At 39.5% G+C, this 21065-nt stretch overlaps 1 long non-coding RNA gene across 1 annotated transcript in view; it reads left to right on the top strand.

Annotated features, from left to right (window-relative positions):
• The first annotated feature begins 892 nt into the window (after positions 1-892).
• Positions 893-21065, top strand: part of LOC122816901 — a 101919-nt gene continuing 81746 nt past the window's right edge. The window contains exon 1 of the long non-coding RNA XR_006367119.1: positions 893-1078. This is a non-coding gene — a long non-coding RNA (uncharacterized LOC122816901). The remainder of the gene's footprint in view (positions 1079-21065) is intronic.

Raw genomic sequence — 21065 nt, 5'->3', positions numbered from 1 at the left:
CTCCGGTCCACTAATGACTAGCAGTAGATTTTTATAGTGTCGTGTTGCCAGCCCGACGCCCAACCTTCAAAGAAGGCACACCCATTTTCGCACGCACCTACCTGAATGAAGATGTCAATAAAATAAATAAAAAAAAAAAATTAAACATTAAGTTCTTGTCAACAGTTTTTTTGTGAATATGTTTTTTCTAGCCATAAACACTATCTTATTAAAATATTAAAAAATCATTGCAATATTGAAGTGTATTAACCCACCAGTTAGTTTGGGCAGGAATGCGCGTGGCCTGTGTGATTGACAAGACAGCGGGCAGAGTTTCACCATGATTGACACGGAATTCATGCACACAACGAACTCCATCCTCATCAAAATTATTACTTTCTCCTTTTTCAGGGGGGCAACCCCCCCCCCCCCCCCCCCAACAAGTGTTGTGCAACTGTGCTGGTACTGCAAACAATTTCAGCCATTAATAACAGTATCGTTTAGAGAAACAGTTTTGTGGTGTGAATTCTGCCCGATTGATTGACTGAAATGTGACGTACAACAGGCATTTTAGTTTTATGCACCTAGTAAAACATTTATTTTTTGGTAGACAGTGAATGTCTACAATAAAACATTGGGTTGCTTTCGGCACAGATACTGAATATTAATTACATTGCAATGCGTCAGGCGGGGTTTGGGCAGGGCTTGCTACTGCGCATCTGGTGAGTTAATACTTCAATATCACCAAAATTATACCTTAGTAACGATATCATCCTACATAAATTCTCAAATACCTTCGTCCAAAAAAAAAAATAGTTCAAGATACTATCACCGTCCAAGCACGCTATTTAAATAGTAGCAAATATACCCAGCGTGCAACTGTACGTTTTGTGCGTCTGTTCGACTTCCGTTTTATTGGTTGTTCGTGTGGTTCTCTCTTTTAATTGGATACGTTTTCTTGTTTCTGTTATAGCGTGTTCTCTTATGCGTGTTGAGCTTTGGCTGTGGGGTGTTTAGTTGTTAATCGTGGGTTTTGATTTCTGTTATTGTCAAACATTTCAGTAAAAATGGTTGCATATTGGCGACAGGCAGGACTCAGGTATGTAGTTATGGTTGATTGTGTTGGAAAATACGTTTTCCAATTTTTCACTTCCCTTTAGACTGCTGAGATCGGCAAGAGTCACCTTGAAGTGTGTCTTGGCTGGCCAGCCGGGTCATTGGGTCGTTTGATGCACTAACAGAACATGTCAGTTTTTCCTTTTTTAAGTTTACTCTATATATTTTACAAATGGAGGTTCCGTGTTTATTTTATGATTTCGAGAGTAAGAGAAAGAGCGGTCCAGTCACTGCATTCAGCTGTCACTGGCTGTCTCAAAATTCTGTTATTTCCTTCGTGAAAGTGGCGACGTTTGAAGTAAAGGTGGTGGATTATACCTAATAAATGGTGACAGTGATTAGAGTTATAGACTTATGTTTGGGGAAATGGATGGTAACTCACGTTCTCTTATTCTATCAACTTCTCAAGTTGACAGTTCAAATATTTTAAGAAAAAAAAGTGTACCACCTTGGTTATTTCCGGATTTGCCCTTGATTGTGAAGGCAAGTAATAGAGAGTTGTGAACGAGTTTGTTGATTATATTTTGACCACGTAACTCCCCATGCTGTACTTAAGCATTCCTCTCTTTCTGGCTTAATCTTGCTCTTCCAAAAAGTTTGGATTTAGTGTATAAAATTATGCTTGCTTAAGGATGTAATCACATGCAGACATTCTCTGACTGCATGTTGTTGTGTTTATGTTGTTGAGTAACTAACTGAAGATCTTTTTTCTGAGAATAACAGTCTTTCCTTCCACCTTTTAATCATCCGATTTGATTTAAAGGCTAGTATGGTCAAAGCAATGAAAGCACTTCCAAGGTTTTGACCTGTCAGTATCAGCTTTTGAGCATGCGAACTGGGTATTATAGGTACATAGGTAGTCAGTTAGGTGTGCATTTGGTGGGGAACCATTGAGTATAACACTATTTCCCAGTTGCCCTAAAGCACAGTCTGGTTCAAGATTACATAATAAGCAAACGAGTGACTCGAGCTGTGTACCACAAGAGGCAGCTTAATGCATTTTTAGTAATCGTCAGACTTGGAAGCGTGCCTCGCTCACCCGTGTTTAACTTTGTCCGATAGACAAAATGGTTTTAATGAACTGTCCAAAAACCAAGATATTAGTGTTCTAACTTTGTTGGACAGTGATGGTATAAATTGATGGATTAGTGGCTAATAACAGGGCTGTTGTGAGTCATGTTCTGTTGGCACACTGGGAAGAATGTCCTGTTAATAACTGTCTGCAAAATGTATTGCTAAACATTAATGTGTATGTTTTATTCTGTTGAGTTTGATTGGAATTGATTGTGTATCATGCTTTCAGAACTGGTAAAGTATTTGCTAATATTTTTAGGAAACTTAGTATAAGTGATTTGTTGCATTAAATGAGTATGTAACATTTGTAGCTGAAAACTAATATTGTTGAAAGTTTTGATAGCTTTTCAATTCAAGCTTCCAGTTTTATTTCTAACAACTGTAAGAGAAATGGAATTGCTCTAGGATAAATTTTGTATGTAGGAGTTTCCTGCTAATGTGGTAAATGCTGGTAGAAAATGTGTTCTGAATAACTCTCTTAATATGTTCACTTGTCTAGCTTTGTGGTAACAAGTCAAGTAGGTATCGGTATGTCAGGCACCATGATTATTGCATGTATTGTTGATTCCAGTTGAACACTACAAACGATAATTGAATTCAGTTATTAGTTTTGTTATTGGTGTCATTCTAAGGGGATCCAGTGCATATTGGTCTGGGAGGAGATGATAGTCATGGCCTGCACACACCCCCTCCCCAATGGATTCCATATAATGGCCGGGAACTTTTCCCTCCTTAATGTATTTATTAGGAAAACTCAGTCTCTTGAAGTTAAACAATTTGGGTTCAACTAGGGTATCAAAAGTATAGCACCTGGTTCCTCTCCAGTATTGCCACTTTGTGCTCAATACCTACAGTTTGTACGTCACTGTTCAAATCTAACCATCACTTGCTATAAGGGTGAAACCTGATTTGTCACAAAATCCTTCTATCTTTAGAGACTACTCTGTGGCAAACTGATGACATGATGAATTTTAAGCAACCTCCTTACCTCGGTAAACTAGTCTTAACATTCTGGATAACTTCTATGCAAGTCCTAAAACATGCATTGAGCCATCCATTTCCATAAGACATCAAATTCAGGAATCCACTCCTGTGGTGGAATCTTAGTATGAGCAAACTGTACAAAAAGAGAAAAAAGAAACTCGTAGTGTGTAAACGCAAACTTAAATACCCCATCATCTAGATAAGAACTCAAAAAAAATCAATTAACAGCTCTAAAACAAAATCAAATTCTTCAAAAATAAGTATGAATTGAGAGGTTTTATCTCTAAGGTTGACGGGAAGGCATTGTTCAGCTGTGCCAGGAACCTTACAAGTAATGCCCAGTGCTGATACAGAGCAGCACTTAAATCATTCATTGAGGACATAGCCAGCGTATTTGTAGACAAGTTAATTTCTGACTTTATTTGTGTAACTTTCCTGAACTTATTAGCATACCCATACCACCCTTTCTAATCTCCTCTGAGCAAGTTGTGAATTTTCTCTTCAAGGCAAAACGTGTTTGTTTCATGGGTCCTGTTAATATGCCAGGCTGCCTTCTTGTTGGCTCCAGATGCTTTCATGTAGGCTCGCTACCAAGTTTATTCAGCCTCAGCATGTCCACTGGATTTGTGCTTGAGGAATGAAGAGCTGCAGTAGTCATCCCACCCTACAAGAGGGATCCACTGCTGATCCAGGAAACTGTAGACCTTTAAACCTGACCAGTCGTATCTGCAAAGCAGTGGAATGCATCCTTATATAACTTAACAAGGACCTAGGTAGTTTGCAAGCACAGGAACCAAGCCAGTTTGGGGTTGTTAAAGGCAGATTCTGCCTCCTGAACCTAACCTAGTGGACTAGTCTATGGCAAATCAATCCACATTGCCACCTGGACCTGGCCAAGACCTTTGATACCGTACCACATTCAGACATCGTCAACAAGCTAATCAACATAAATGTAAACTGCTGTTCTACGTGCTAGATAGTTAACTGACGGGGGCCAGTCAATTAGTGTGGGAGACGCATTCTCTTTGAAAAGAGTAGTTACTAGAGGTGCCCCCCCCCCAATCCAACTTCCAGATTCAAGAGGGTCTAACATGCAGCAGTAAGTGGTGCCTGAAGCACAGCCTAAAACTAATGCAGAAAGTATAGCACTTATGTTTTTTTGAGAACACAGACACATGGTTTCCAACAGACTCTCTTGAGATGTGACCTCAATATAGCTTACTGAGCGTCAAAGGATCCAGTCCTTTTGCAACCTCTTGCATGTCTGCAAAACATATAACTCCCTGCTAAAGAGATATTAACTTCCACCAAAATGTAAATGGGACCAGCTAGTGAGATAGCTGTATATCCCAGAGAATCCCTCTCCATGAAGTAGACTTCCTTTGGATATAAAGCCAAGTAGGTTCCTGACCCTGTGAAGTGTAACCTGGACAAATGGATGGGCAATCATAAAATCACTGGGTCTGGCCCCCTCAAGTCCTCATTGACGGGTGTTGAAATTGGGTCTAAATTAGACACTTGGGTAGCTACAGTTTTGAGATATTGTATCTAGATGGTTCTCTGTATCAGCAGCCTAGTATTGACCTGTGAATCAGTTAAAAATTTATTTTGGTGGCATCTGAAGAATTGGAGCAGATGGTAGGATCTGTACCTGTAATAGTATTTAGAAAGAACATCAGTTTGAAAAGTGTTTTCCACAAAGTGTTAAGTCTCGCATGTTACACTTAAGCCCTTTAGTGTTTGGAATCCTGGCACATATGCTTCTAATGTGTGTGGGGTAAAATTTATTTATGGATTTATTGATCGGTTCATTGATTCATTTGACTACCAGGAGAGATCGAATGGGTAGAAGCCCTTTTCAGTGGAAGCCTGGAGAGAAAAGCTCCAAATTATTACAAGACATGAAAGAACAATTTTACAGTTTTCAAAAGTAAAACAAAAGCATTTGCAGTTTAAATTATAACAGACATAAAAATGTTGGTTATTAGTTAAATTCAAAATGCGTTAATTTATACGCAGCAGCTCTTGTTACTGTACTTTGAATACAGCGTGAGGACCAAGTGGTCATTTTGACTGCAGTATCCCACAAGTGGTATGTGCTGCTGAATGCCTTACATGTCCTGCCCCTGCCTTTTTGTTGACAGGATAGTATAAAAATTAGGCATAAGGGTGTATGAGCTTACATATGACATGCATAAAATACGTAGCAGTGTGGTTGCAATTTATGCAGTGCATGGCTCCTTTGAGTTTTAGAACACTTACTCAGAGGAGAGATCTTTGAAATTGTTCTTGATTGTAGGGAATATTGTTGGCAAATACTTTTGAATAAAGGTAAAACATATCTTAATATCATTAAGTGCAATTTTTAAAGTATAAAAAGTTTAAGCATTATTTTGTATTGAATGTTTTCAGGTTTGTTTTATAGTTGCATGATGTTAGACTAATTGATATTTAACTGATTAGTCTGAAGTTCCAGTTTAATTTGAGGAACAAATGAGTTTACTGGGATTTAATAAATATACTCTGTTTTGATATTGGAGTGAGGTAATAGCCTTTTAGTTTACTGGGATTTAATAAATATATTCTGTTTTGATATTGGAGTGAGGTAATAGCCTTTTAGTTTACTGGGATTTAATAAATATATTCTGTTTTGATATTGGAGTGAGGTAATAGCCTTTTATTTGTCTTGGATTGCTAATCTATCTTTGGGCTTTGCTTCACATTTTTGTTTTGCATTTTATATAATATGTTCGCTTTATATCCTTCAGTAATGTTTTGAAAGTGCTGTGTGCCTCATTCAAATAACTAGAAAGAAAACAACATAATGTCAGTGTCCACTGTCTTGATACCAGTCTACCGTCACCATTCTTAAATCTCCTTTTATACTATTGATATTCAGTGTTAAGATATTTAAGCTATCGAAGTCTCCTTTTTGTGTCTTGCTGTTTTGTCCATTATTGTTCACTAATTCCTTTTTCTTAAGTGGAGTATAACGGTTTTGCAGTTGGATTTCTTCAGCTTAAATTACTGTAATCTATTAGTTTCTCCACAGTGAGATGTTCATTTTTCTTGACTTTCTACCTCTGCATTATCTTACTTGCAGGTCATCATTTTCATATTTCATTTGTGATCTGTAGTGAGAGTAGGGAACAGGTGGATGAGACTCTGGAAAGATGGAGGTTGGAGATATGCTCTAGAGAGAAGAGGAATGAAGGTCAGCAGGACTAAGACAGAATGTGTGTGTAATGAGAGGGAGGATAGAGGAATGGTGAGGATGCAAGGAGTAGAGGTGACGAAGGTGGATGAGTTTAAATATTTGGGATCAGTAGTTCAGAGTAATGGGTGAGTGTGGAAGAGAGGTGAAGAATACAGGCAGGATGGAGTGGGTGGAGAAGTGTCAGGAGTGATTTGTGACAGACTAGTACCAGTAAGAGTGAAAGGGAAGGTCTACAAGAGGGTTGTGAAACCAGCTATGTTATATGGGTTGGAGACGGTGGCATTGACAAAAAGGCAGGAGTTAGAGCTGGATGTGGCAGAGTTTAAGGGTGTGACAAGAGTGGACAGGATTAGGAATAAGTATATTTAGAGGGTCAACCCAGGTTTGAAGGTTTGGAGACAAAGCCAGAGAGGCAAGATTACATTGGTTTGGACATGTGCTGAGGAGGGATGCAGAGTATATTGGGAAAGAGATGCTAAGGATGAAGCTACCAGGTAACAGCAAAAGAGGGAGGTCTAAGATGATGTTTATGGATGTGGTGAGAGAGGACATGCAGGTGGTTGGTGTGACAGAGCAAGATGCAGAGGACAGGAAGAAATGGAAACGGATCCGCTGTGGCGACCCCTAACGGGAACAGCCGAAAGAAGATGATGATTTTCCTTACACTGCACTCACAAATGGCCCTTCTTTCTACGTATAGTACAGTTTTGCACTGCTTCACTGCATGACTCTGCTTTCACATGATGTATTTTCATGTAGTCACTAATTAGATCTTCATGTGAACTACAGTAAGCACAGCTTTGGTTGGCCCCAAAGAGCATATCTTAGTGTTACTTGTACACAGTTTACGTCTCCTGAGCTCCAGTCCATAACTTTTTCATCCAACAGTTGTATAATTCTGGACACAGTATGTCATTTTTCTTCAGTACATATATATTTTTTTAAAGGTTGTCTGAGTCTTGGAAGTTCTGATTTGAGCAACAAGTAATTGCATTTTTTCTGTTTTGAACAGTTTTTGGAGGTTACATGTATTACAAGGGTCATTTTGTTTAATTTAAAATTTTTTTTTTTTTTTTTTTAATGAGGCAAAGTTTTATATTCTGCTATTGAGTAGTCTCGTTTCACAAAATTTCTCCATCCTGTATGAATGAAGCCTGAATATGTTGCACTTAATTCCAAAGGCATGATAGCAGTCTACCCTGTGGCATAGAGAGTTAATCCCTGGCTACGACCCAGGTGACCAGGGTTCTAAAAGTGATTCTGGATGGGGGAGAGTGAAAGGGTGGTCCAGAGCTCAAGGTAGTGTACACTAGGCCTCGGTGAAGTGAGACCACAAGGATGGGTAATGTCGCAGAGGAGGCAGGGCCTAGCTTCACAGTATCCCATTACAATAACCTTGGAGGATGGTGCCTCCAAATAGCTATGCCAACCTTGGTGACATCACCTCAGTGTCCTATATAAGCCCATCAAGTGAGAGAGAGATCTTGAAACAAGAGGATAGTGGTTAGGAAACCCCCGTCTGCAGTGTCCTGAGTGTGCCCTAGTGGCTGAAGGGGAACAAGTGGTGTGTACAGGGAGGAAAGCTGAGGGTCAGCAGAGTATTGGAGAGGCATAATAATATTCTCCCAAGGTTTGTGCCTGTTAGTGGTATTTTCTTTCTGCCAACATAAGAGTTTGTCTTGAAGCTCTCTGTTGCTTTTGCACCATGCTGTCATCTCCAGACACTACTACATCTGCATATAATCACTTTCTCTTCTCTGAAACATCGGCCACTCTACTTTTTTAATGCACCAATTGAGACTGGTACCATTTTATATCCCTTTTTTCCGTAATACTTTTCTTAGTTTCTACACTGTTTTGATTAACGTATCCGGACAACATTTCCACACGATCAGTGTTGCCCACAAAGTCCACTGCATCAGATTTGTTTTTTCATTGTAATACCCAGTTTCAACATTTGTTGCTGCGTCACTGTCTTCCCATCTAATTTTTCGAGCATCGCCACCCAGCATATTTCATTCCCATCTATCAGTTTGCTTTCATTCAGCGTTTTTTTACCAGGTGGCGTCTTCTAGCCATTTTTACAAGATTTGTGACCACTACTTCCTTTAGATGGAAAGCCCACCATCTCAATAATAACAGTAACTTATCTTCCTCTGTTAACGTATCTATTTTCCAGACAATAATATTTGTGCAGGCAGTGTACAGAGTAGGAGAATTTCGCTAGTGCAATTTCCAAATTTCCAGTGGTTAGTGTGAGTTGTATTCCTAGTGGTGGTAACTTGGTCAGTAAAACATAAAAACAACCAGTAAAAGCTTTTAAAATTTAAATATTTGTTTGTGTTAATTGATTAAAAGGGGATTATGTTGTATTTTGCTGTGGGATCCTTCTGAGACATGCTGCTTGGGTATTAATTATTAAAACAGGAGCTAGAGAGAGATGTAGTTCTGAATGACACACTAGTTTATCATGGAAGGGGAAAGGGGATGTCTGTGAAAATGTTGTGGTTTACATAAATTAGTTACTTTAGTGCCTAACAGGACTTAAGATTATTTATTTAAATTCAGGGTGTAGTGGGGGAAGGACCTGGGAAGTCAGGGCCTATATTTCTCTGTTTGTTCAGTGTGGATGGTGTGGGGCCTGTAACCTAAAACAGCAGTGTTTTCTGCACTCTTAGGTCAGATTTTGTTTTCTTGGTTGTTTATACTTGTATTTAGATTTTCAGTGTTTATTACGTCAGTAGAGCAGATTGAAGGACTGTGGCCCTTGTCCCTCACATTGGTAACAGTGGTGTGGGTTATTAGACTGTACTTCTGCTGGTCATCCTGTATTGTCGGCATTAGTGGTAATCGCATAATTGGTAGTAGCTAACAAGGTATTTGATATAACTATTTTGTCTCCAGAATTTTTTGTTCTGGACACCGGTCTTTGCTTATTTTTTATGATTGCTTTGTTTCCAGCCACTTCCTCTACTCACCTTGATATCCCAGTTTTCTCTACATTTGTAACTTTTATATGAGGTTTCTTAATCCCTTAATAGAGGTGTTCATCTGTTATGGTTGTATGGCTTTTCATTATCTTTCGGCTTTTCCCGGTTAGGGGTCGCCACAGTGGAACTCCGGTCCACTACTGATCGGCAGTTGATTTTTACGTACCGGCTTGCCAGGCCTGACGCACAACCTTCAAATTGCTGGAAATTGTAATATTCTATAATTTTGTTTCAATTTCAAGAACTGCTTGGGTTGATTAGGCAGAGTGTACATGCAGGTCATCATAACATCATAGGCTGTATCTTTTCTTGTCGAAAGACGCGCACACACATTTGAATCTGTAGGGTATACATCTACCACAGAGCATGGAAAAAGGAGAGCAAAATTCTCATGGCTGTACAAGTTGATTCTAACCTCTTCAGTGATGTGTCTGTAGGATGCAGAGGAACAAACTCCAGTTGGATTTTAGATGTGGCATACAGCAGGAGGAAGAACAAGCTTAGAAAAAATACTTTTGTGAGGAAAGTGCCCTTAGGAGTCATCAGGCATCTGTAGCCCACCCTCGGATGGCCAACAGCAACTCTGAAGCCTTGTCAAAGGTGTCTCTGGAGGCAGGTATGGAGCTTTTTCTCACTTGGAAATTCATCATTGAGGTTATGTGGATTGAGGCAGTCCTATCCAGAGGATTGCACAATGCTCTTTTATCTCCCCTCAAACTTCACTTTCTTTATGCTTGCCCAACAGGAAAATGTATGTAAAGCCGTCATTGGAAAAAAGTAGTCCATAAGGTCCAACCAGATCAGGTAGTAGGATTTTACTACTGGTCCTTTTTAATGCCAGAATAGGCAAAGGATCCTGGGCTATAGCTTCAAAATCTTTATCCCAAAGGAAATGTAGTTGATCCTTCCTTGCTTGTCTGAAGAAGATTGGACATGCTGTTTAGATTTGCAGGATGCCTGTTTCCACACCAGAATTCTGAAGTCCAAAAAGGTGTCTGTGTTTTTTCAAGCCAGAACCAGTATCTGTTCTAGCTGTTTCCCTTTAGATACAGCTCACCCTCTAGGATGTTCACCAGAGGTTGTTATGCTGGTGGTCCTTTGCCATTGGACAGTGTCACAACGTGATCAGCATAACTGGATGGGTTGCAACTGATTAGTTGGTATTTAAGTCTTTATTGCCAGTGAGTCACCGTTGTTCCGTAGTTGTGCAGCAGTGGAGCTGGTATACATATAGTTAAGGAGAAGATAGGTGGGGCTTGTACTTGTGCAAAAAAAAAATGCCAGTATCCCTTGCACATTTAGTTATGACCAGGAGTGCTCATCAGTTTGTAGCTTTGTTAGGACCTTAACTTTAATTATGCATAGTGGAATCATTTGGGTGCATATGTTATAGCAGCCTACTGAGGCTTGCACAGAGTTGAGGCTTTCTCTTGCTTGGGACAGCTGGGTTGTAGCTGCTGCTTTCAGTTGAATGTGTCATCTGAACTTCATTTTTCTGCATTCTTTGGGTAAAGGTAAAACTTTGCATTGTTGTATTTAGCTTGCTGAGTTGCAGGCTATAAATGAGATAAACTGTCAAAACATAAGAACGTTCCACCTGATAGACTGGCAGAATCCAGACTTTGTTTTAGAGTGTCGTCCCTGGTCACCATTTGTTTCTTGACTGCTTTCCCTTATTTGTCATACCAGCTTCCTCACAAGGAATGTGTAGTAGTCTGAGTAAGAGGTACAGTTGTCTCGGACTGTGGCTCTCCAAAGCTTGCAGGAACCAGCTGAGGTGATTGAGAATCTTGCCAGCTTCCATGAAATACCTTGTTCACTTAACTTATTCAGTTGGTTGCAGTCATGAATACATCAGGCCTAGGGAGAAACATTGCAGTGGATGGATAGTTCATTCTTTTAGGACACTGTCTGAACTCTTGCTTCTTATCAGTATTCTGGATATGAGATCTGTTCTGACCTTGCAGTCCTACCACAAGTCTTTCTTAGGGTGTCATCACTGAATATGGCAATGATCCTGTGCTTCAGCAGACAAGAGGTACATGCTGCTAGCCCCCAATGCTGTGAACCTGTGAGTTTATGGGTGCAAACCTCATAACTGGCAAGTCTCTCTCACTCTCTCTAGCAGGCAAACCTGGATAATGCCTGTTACTGCTTTGAGTGATCCCTCAACTTCTCTAATTAGGAACATTTCCCTTGCTGTGATAGACTAGTCAGAAGAGAGAATTTGTTTTTTGATGTTGGGCTACTTTTTTAGGTATTGTTTTGACGCACATCTACCAAGTCATTTAGATTAATTTCCGGATATTCTGTTACTGTGGATATTAATTGCATGAAGCTTTCGAAGGGCATGTTTCAGGCTAAGTTTGAAGTTTCGGTATGGGCGGGGATGGTGTTCTTTACCAACTCTTGTTTCTGCACCCTCTTTGGGCCCAAGTGTGGCTCCATTCCCCTTGATGCCATTTAGTACTTTCCTGTGCCAGTCTTAGATTTGACATCAGACATTTCGGTGCAGGTGTCTCCCTGTCTCCAGGGGTCTGAATGAACAAGTTGACCTCACTGTTAGTGCCAGCATTCTCTGATCTGATTAGTGGGTCTGACTTTGCCTTCAATCCCTTGGCCCTGAGAGCTTCGTCTGTGTCTGGGGACTTTTATGGGGTCGATGCCTATTTTGCCAAGTGTTTTGTACACTGGTATAAACTGGGATCTGTCAGAACCCTTTGGCACTGGGCAACATGTCAGTGCAACTTTCATTGCATATTCATCCTGTGAAACATGCAGCACTTCTGACCATATTAAGATCGGTTTCTGAGCTTTCCCAAGCTTGCATTTGTGATGGAGCAAACTATGGTGCCTTTATGAGAGCACCAGCATAAGAATCCACTAGTGCTTTGTCTTCCTGAGAACATTCTGCCTCTCTCCAGGAGTGGGAGAAATAAACTGTAGAAGAAGAATGCAGCGTAAGCTGCCCTGAAGAGTCCTTGGTACCAGATTTCACTAATGTATGTGAGGTATGTTTCCAGTCCCCTCCTAGTGACCCCATATTTAAGTGGTTACTACAGAGTTGATGCATGAGGGTGTGGGTGGATAGCCTGTATCTTGCCCCTAGAAAAGGTCCTGTATTGGTCCTTGCTGTCTGTCCACCCCAACTCCCAGCGGAGGCAGTTAGATTCTTGGCCCAAAATATGGGGGGGGGGGTTGCTGAAAAGTTCTCTAGCCTGACCATCTTTCTAAATTCTAAGCATTATTTTGCCTCTAGCTGAAAAGAGAGAGTTACTTCATCTTGTAGAAGAATCCCAACACTATGTTTTGACATTGTCCAACACTATGTTTTGACATTGTTTTGAACAATGTCCATGAAAAGTGTGGAATTTTAAGTGTGAAACTCCGAGCCGTCATGAAGCTCAGTAGCAGAGCATTTTTTATTTTGAACATCAGAGTCAGTCTCGTGGGCTAGTAGGCACAATATTGGAGAAAGTTGTAGATAATAATTTGTACAAAAAAAAATTAAGAGTGTTTTATTGTATAAAGAAGCAGTTTATATTTTAAACTTTGGTACCACAAGGAATGAATGCAGATTTTAACTGGAGAGTTTTGCTTTAAATAATTTTTAAAGTAATTGAATGGGATTATTGGATAATTGCGTGAATGAATTATAAATATGGAGTGTGAAGTTTGTTCAGTATTCTCTTGTGAATGCGCTACCCGAGACTTCAGAGGAATAAATACTGTTCTGCTTTTTTTGGGTCACTGGTTTGTGGTTATTGTTTACAGTTTGTGGTTTAATTGGTGTTGGTTTCATGGCCAGTGACCCGAATGTAGATGTACCCAGGGTGTTTCGAGGTACTACGGATTCACAGCAGAGACCTATGGATAAGTATTTATCCCAACCTAATGAGCGAATGATGAATTTGTCTTCTACTGAGGCTGTTATTGGATCCGTGAGTAACCTGCAGCCCTGTATTTTGAATTTTCAAGCCTGGAACAGATGGGAAACAGACCGGAATTGCAGGCTTTCTAATCCGTTTTCTTCTATTGAACGGAAACAACATATACCCATGAGTACGGACATAAAGGTACTGTGCGAGTCTGTTGAGCCATTATTTTATAAAGGGACATCTGTTATTTTGAACGTGCAGAATTTGACTAAATATTTAGAATTGGAAATAACCCCCCCCCCTGGTCCAAGTGTACAAAGATCCAGCGACACCTTTTAATTTGGAAGATGAAATAGATTCAGTCTTCCATAAACGCTGGATACAGGCAGCCCATAAATGTACAACTGAATGGGTTGCTATACTTGCCGAGCTTGACGGGTTGAAGCAAACTAATCTACAAAAAGGCATCAATGTTTCAGACAGCAATATTCTGTCCCAAAACAGGTCCAAAATTTCTGAACAATATCCTGAAAGATATTAAACTAAAGGATCATGAACAGGATATTATGAACAGAAAAAACAATAAGTTAGAGACACCAGAGATTATGACAATGGTATGGCCTTCATCTCGAAAGCCAATAGCAAGAGAGCTAAACGTCATGTGACTTTCAATGAAGGGAGGAGGGTGGATAAGCGGCATTCATTCAGCTCAAGACCATCCTTTGAAACAGTTTCATCAGGCACGAATGATAACTTTGCATATAATGGGGACTATCTGCTCTTACCACCATAAAAGCATAAAACATTGAACAACATCAACAGACTTTTCAGAACCAAGGGGAGAATAAAACGTTTTACCAGGGCAAGAAAAGGCAGCGAGAAGGACAGTTCAACCATCAGTAAACGCCCCCAATAACAATACCAGCAATGGCAACAGAAGAACAAGAGGGGTAGATGGGTAAAGTAGACTCGTGGTAAATTTATCTGGTTATAGTCTAAATATGTATGAACAGGCCATATTAGAATGCAGCCTGAAATTTATTCCTACAGTCCTACTGAGGCTTCATGATTTGAAATGTGTTTTCCAAGTTTATTAGGAAATTGCAATTGAAGTACATGTTTAGGCATAATTTAGAAGCTGTACCTCAGATTTCTGATGAAAATATTTCTCTTGTATATGATGATGGTAATGAAAAAGCTTTATTTAATAGTAATGAGTTTTTTTTCTCTTTGTGTATCTGATGATGATACTAATGCATATTATTTATTTGATACAAGTAGTATAGAAGCCAAAAGTAAATTTATACCTGTGTTTAATTGTATGGAAACTATGCAGTTTCAAAATATGTTAAATTATTCTGTGGAGCAAGAATTTGTTGAATTTTAAAGTATGAATATTAATTACAATTTGACCAAAAATGAATGGCTAGCACTGAGAAGAAATGCATATTTGATATTAGAGCCTGCAGATAAAGGTAACAAATTAGTCCTGTTACACATTTCCCAATATTTAGCTATGTGCTATAATCCTCAAAATAATGATACAGTATATGAAAACATTCAGGGGGAGATGTATGAGCTGGCTATTTCAGAGTATGAACAATTGTTATACAAGGGTATTAGGTTAGGGTAAAAAGTTATGTCATTATGATACTAGTATGGCTTATTTTTGTGTACCAAAAATTCATAAAAGTATGGTTAATCCACCAGGGCACCCTATTGTTTCTGGTAGTAATTTTTTGCATAATATTGGGTGTATTTTTTACATGAATTAATATTACCTAAGGTATTATTGTTACCAGCCTATGTGAAGATGTATCTATTTTTTGTATTACAGAACATAGCCTAGAATGATCAGATGTATTGGATTACTCTTGATGTGAAGAGTTATACACAAATATTTATCATGAATTTGGTCTAGAAGCAGTGAGATTTTTCTTGGGGCAAGGTCCAGCAACTGAATATATAGTGGAAATGTTATATTTTTGTCTTACAAAAAAAACATTTTTGAATTTAGAGGAGGGTGATTTAGACAAAAAAGCAGGGTACAGCAATGGGGGCAGCATTTGCATCCTCATATGCCAACTTAAGTAGGAGTTTGAACAAGAATGTATTTGCAGAACTTCATTTTTTTCAACAATATGTTAAAAACTATAGCAGGTTTATAATGACTTGATTTTCCTGTGTGAAGGAGAAACAAAAATTGATGAATTTATATCGGAGTTGCAAAATTAATAGGTTTAACCTCAAATTTGAAGGTATACAAATAGGGAAAAAAGTATCATTCTTGGATGCAGATGTATCTAAAGGATATCTACATACTAAGATACATAGAAAATTTTAAGATAGAGTTAAGTACCTGAAGGCTACAAGTTGCCATCCTCCTCATACTATAGAGGCGTGCCCTATTGGTTGCATAGATTATGTAATGATACAGAAGAATTAAGACAGGAAATTCATAGAATGTATAACACGTTCTACTCGAGGGTATGGCCAGCAAATAATAGATGAGGCTTATTATAATACTAGTCAGATTAATACACAAGAATGTAAAAGAAATGGAGATGTAATAAGTTGTGATAGCAATGAAAGAAAAAATAATTCCGAGATTTACTTAATCACATTATATAGTGTTTTTAGTGAATAAAGTTTATAGCTATGGTGAAGTATTATTGGAATTTTTAAAAAAATCTAAGGAAGCAAGAGATTGGTTACCAGGGAATTTAAAATTATCATATAAAGTAGGGAGAAATATTTAAAGGTAGAGTGATTAAACCAGAAATTAAATTTTATGATGCACTGAGAACAGTTGGTACTGAAATCTGTGGTAAATGCAAGGCATGCAAGCATATTGTTGCAGGGTTTGATAATATAAATGGTATAAAATTTAATGGGAATGCAAATTTTAGATATACAGAGGGCGTTATATATGCACTTAAATGCCCCCGCAATAAGTTTTTATATTGGGGAAACAAAGAAGGCCTTTTAAAGTTAGATTGCTTGAACACATCAGAGACCTTGAAAATGTTAAAATGTCTAGCTCAGTAGCGGAGCATTTTTATTTTGAACATCAGTCAGTCTCGTGAGCTAGTAGGCACAATATTAGAGAAAGTAGTAGATAATTATTTGTACAAAAATATTAAAAATCTTTTATTATATAAAGAAGCAGTTTATATTTTAAAATTTGATACCACAAGGAATGAATGTAGATTTTAACTGGATAATTTTTGCTTTAAATTTTTATAGTAATTAAATATGATTATTGGATAATCGATTGAATGTGTTATGAATATGGAGTGTGAAGTTTTAGTATTCTCCTGTGAAGGCACCAGCTGAGACGTCAGAGGAATAAATGCTGTTCTGCTTTTTTTTTTGGTCACTGGTTTGATTTTTATTTACATATTAATATACGTTTCTGAGCTTTCCCAAGCTGCATGCATTTGTGATGGAGCGAACTATGGTGCCTTATAAGAGCACCAGCATAAGAATCCACTAATGCTTTGTCTTCCTGAGAACATTCCACTCCCTCCAGGAGTGGGAGAAATTAACTGTAGAAGAAGAAAGCAGCGTAAGCTGCCCTGTGAAGTCCTTGGTACCAGATTTCACTAATGTATGTGAGGTATGTTTTCCAGTCCCCTCCTAGTAACCCCATATTTGAGTGGTTACTACAGAGTTGATGCATGAGGGGGGTGGGTGGATAGCCTATATTTTCTATCTTGCCCCTAGACAAGGTCCTGTATTGGTCCTTGTCTGTCCACCCCGGCAGAGGCATTTAGGTTATTGGTCCAAAATATGAGTGCGTGCTGAAAAATTCTTAGCCTGACCAACTTTCTAAATTCTAAGCATTATTTTGCCTCTCTAGCTGAAGATACTTCATCTTGTAGAAGAATCATAACACTATGTTTTGACATGAACTGAAACAATGTCCATGAAAAGTGTGGAATTTAAGTGTGGAACTCTTAGCCGTCATGAAGTTCATATTCCTGCAAAAGAAAATTCTAGAGGAAATCCATGAATGTATGATTCAAACAGTGAGTGATAAGTGCCCTTCTTACTCCACTGTGAAGTGGTGTGCAAACTTTTAGGAGTTGACACCGTTTGAGGCCTTCCAGACCTTGCTGCATCTTCTGCCTCAAATCTCCATGCTGAAATTGTTGACCATAACCTGATTTTGGCAGATTGCAAATATCTGCTAAAACAGACACTGCAGATATCCAGGGAATGTGTTTGGTTTATAATCCTTGAGCACCTGGGTATGCTGAAGCTGTCAGCCGAGTGGGTGCTATTTGAATGTTTGAGAAGATGTCGAGTAGACACTTCCAAGTTGATTTTGTGGCATTTTCGTTGAGCTGGTGACAACATTTTGGAACGACTACTTACTGTTTATAAAACATGGTTACACCACCCCTAAGACAACAGTCCATTCAATGGCAGCACTCAAGACTCACCAAGGCCAAAGAAGTTCAAGACCCAAAAGTTAGGAAAGATCATGGCCGCAGTGTTTTTGGATCTGGAAGGTGTTGTAATGACTATCTTCCCAAGGGGCCAAACTGTTAATGCAGTATACCACTGTAATTTGCTGTGCAGGTTTAAAGGAGGCATTGAAAGAAAAAAGGAGAGGGAAGCTGCAGAAAGGACTCTTGCAAAAAAAAAAAAAGTCTGGTGACTTGAAACACTGCGCAGCTTCTGCAATAGCCTCCAAATCACTTGAAAATTGCCACCCTTTCAAAATCATTTTAAGATATGGAAACAGGAAATAGATGAGCAAGATCTGGTGAGCAGGGTGAATGAGCTATGCACTCAAGCATCAATTTTGTCAAAACATCTATAGTTTTGCCAGCCTTGTGAAAAGGTGCATTGCAAAACTATAGATGTTTTGACAAAATTGATGCTTGAGTGCATAGCTCATTCACCCTGCTCACCAGATCTTGCTCATCTATTTCCTGTTTCCATATCTTAAAATGATTTTGAAAGGGTGGCAATTTTCAAGTGATTTGGAGGCTATTGCAGAAGCGGCGCAGTGTTTCAAGTCACCAGACTTTTTTTTTTTTTTTTTTTTTTTAACCAGGGTTACAGCAACTTCAGACATGATGTGCCAAGTGTGTTGAACTTCTGGGTTAGTATGCTTAATATCTTGTAAGTTTCATGCCTCCATGTCATTCCCTTCCAGGTCCGGCTTAGAACTTCAGCAACCCATCATACTGTAATTTTCAGCTGCAGCCCTAAACAAGGCTTCCACCACCCAGACCTAATAATCTGCTGTGGAAGAAAACTTGAATGTCGCACATGTTTAGGTGCCAGAGTGAGATAGTGGACAAGACATTTAAGATGCTGGAGAAGGTATCTGATGACATACTGTGAACTAAACTCTGCAGTTGGATGACTAACCTTTTGATATCCGACCTCTCTATGTCCTTGATGTATAATGTAGTTGATATTGCAGTATGAACAGCAAGCACGGAGTCCCTGTGTACCATTATGCCTGATTACGCTTGGCTGATTTCACTGAGAATGTTAAGATACCCAACACCCTATGTAGTGTACCAGTCTACTTGATCTTCAGGTTGAGGACAAGTTGAAGGGTAAGGCTTTCCCAGTTGTTGGTTCTAGTCTCCCCACTGCTCGTCTTTCAAGCAGATGCATGAGTGTCAGTGTTCTTTAATTGTACAGTGTTGGCTGTCAGCAACAGGAGCTTCTGTAGTTGGAGGGGGATCCAATGTGGATTCCATGGTAGTCTGAAGAATGAGTGCCCACCCATAGGTAAAAGTTCTGAACCTAGCACTGAGTTGTCATTCCCCCCCCCCTTTTTTTTTTTAATGTAGAGGATACAAATTTGTATTTCTTTGCCTGTCCCTGTCGCACTCCTTTTGTTCTTAACATCCCACTTTGTTAGAAAAGGCCAGAGAAGTCTGCGGTGTTTATAAGCGACGACTGTAAGAGCCATCCAGGAGGTCCTACCTGACCAGAAAGGGTCCAGGTACTAGTCTGTAGTCTTTACTTCCCAGAAAGACCATGTAGCATGAGTAGTCCTGGATCTGTGTGACCTCAAATTATCAGAGAAATTATTCCAGATCATCACAATGCAATCAATTCCTTGCTTGAGGAGAGTGGGTGTTCTCTTTGGACTTCCAAGACTGCTATCTTCAGATCAGTTGTACCGAGAAGTTAAGGATGTTTCTGTGCTGCTGCGTAGGAGGCAGTCACTTTCAGTGCTGGGCCTTTTATTCATGCTCCACATCTCGCAGCATGTTTTATGAAAAATATTACCTTGGTTGCAGCAAAACAGAGGCTTTCCAGTTTGCTTACTTGAGCAAGTAGCTCCTGGGCACTCCAATGCTATAGAGAAAGCTTATCTTTCCAGTGTTCATATTTCCTAATGGTTTGTATAGACTTGGAAGAATATTCCATGCAAAGGCTTAGAAGCAGCTACTGGAAAACCTTGCTGTCGTGGGTTGTTTATCGGACCTACTACTTTACAAAGGCCAGTCTGCCCTTAAATTATGCTTATGTACAGTAACTGGAGACTCTGTTCTTCCAGCGCTATTCAGTAGTAGCATCTGTGTATATCAAAACTGTGGGACTCATGTCAGCCATGATTTATCTCATTCCGTGTATAAGATGCATTAGAATTCTTCACTGGATCCCAGAAGTGTGGATATACGCTTGAAAAATTCAGGCATCCAAAGCCTGTTGACCTCTGGTGGCTTTTCACCTCCAGCCTCTCATTGAGCAGTACCTTTTGCCTTGCCTTCCCAAAAGTGACTGTTACATGAATTCCTTCCCAGTGTGAGATGGGGGCACTCTGTCATGGCCAGACAGTCTAGGTGTTTAGTCAGATGCCTGTCCGCACATCTTCTCGCGATGAAGATAATTTCACTCTGCAGGCATTCAGGACACTTTCCTTCAGGGTGCACTTGCTATACAATCTGACAGCATGGCTGTAGTTCGGTATATCAGTAAGCAGAGATTAACTCGTGTCTGTCAAAAAAGTGATGAGGCTGTAGAAGTGGGCTGTGTCCTCAAGCTGTTTTTCTGGTGTCTACCTGCATTCGTAGAGAAGCCAGCTCCATTGTAGACAGGCTTAAACTTTGCTAATGCTAGCTCAGTTGGTTTCAAAGCGTGCTAGTAACGTAGCACCTATTCTGCAAGTGGTAAAGCTTCTCTGCAGCCTGTTTGCATTCTCAACAAATGTCAAGTGCAGTGACCCCCACCCACCTTGGGACAGCTCCCCAGGGATGCTCTAGCCCAGGTTTATCTGAAGTGTCCTCTATGCCTGTAAGTTTTTGTAGAAAGTAAAGCACAACAGCTTGAAGCCAACACCTTTTTTAGCCCTCTTTTGCCTTCAACATGTGTAGTAGTTCTTACTTTGGTCTCACTTTAAGCTACCCAGACTGAGGCCTTTCAGGACCCTTCTAATTAATCTGTCGCGCAAGACTTACCTGAACCTCCATACACAAGTTGAGCGAGTGTTTTTCTCCATGTTAGCTAATTGCTATGGATAGTGCTTACCCTCCTAGGGTAGTTGACATTGTCACATCGCCTCTGAGGTCTAATGCCAAAAAAAGTGAACCACCTTCAAGGAGCATTCTCCAATAGTTCCAGTATTAGGACCATCTATCTCAGATTTTTGAAGTAGGCCATAGTTACCTTTCCATTTTAAGGCACGTTTGTCTTTTTGTCTTCTCATTATTAACCTCCTTTGAAGGTTTCTAAGGCATTCCTCAAGCGTCCTTTCTTAATTAGACCTCTATCCAAATAAACCATACCCTCCTGAAATTTGTATTGTTTTCTCTAGAAACCAACTCTTAAAGTTACATTCAGAAGGTC

Source organism: Protopterus annectens, chromosome 12.part0, assembly GCF_019279795.1.
Source record: "Protopterus annectens isolate FY-2018-M chromosome 12.part0, PAN1.0, whole genome shotgun sequence".
NCBI lineage: Eukaryota > Metazoa > Chordata > Ceratodontiformes > Protopteridae > Protopterus > Protopterus annectens.
The sequence above is the reverse complement of the archived record's forward strand: the minus strand, read 5'-3'. Positions and strand labels throughout refer to the sequence as shown.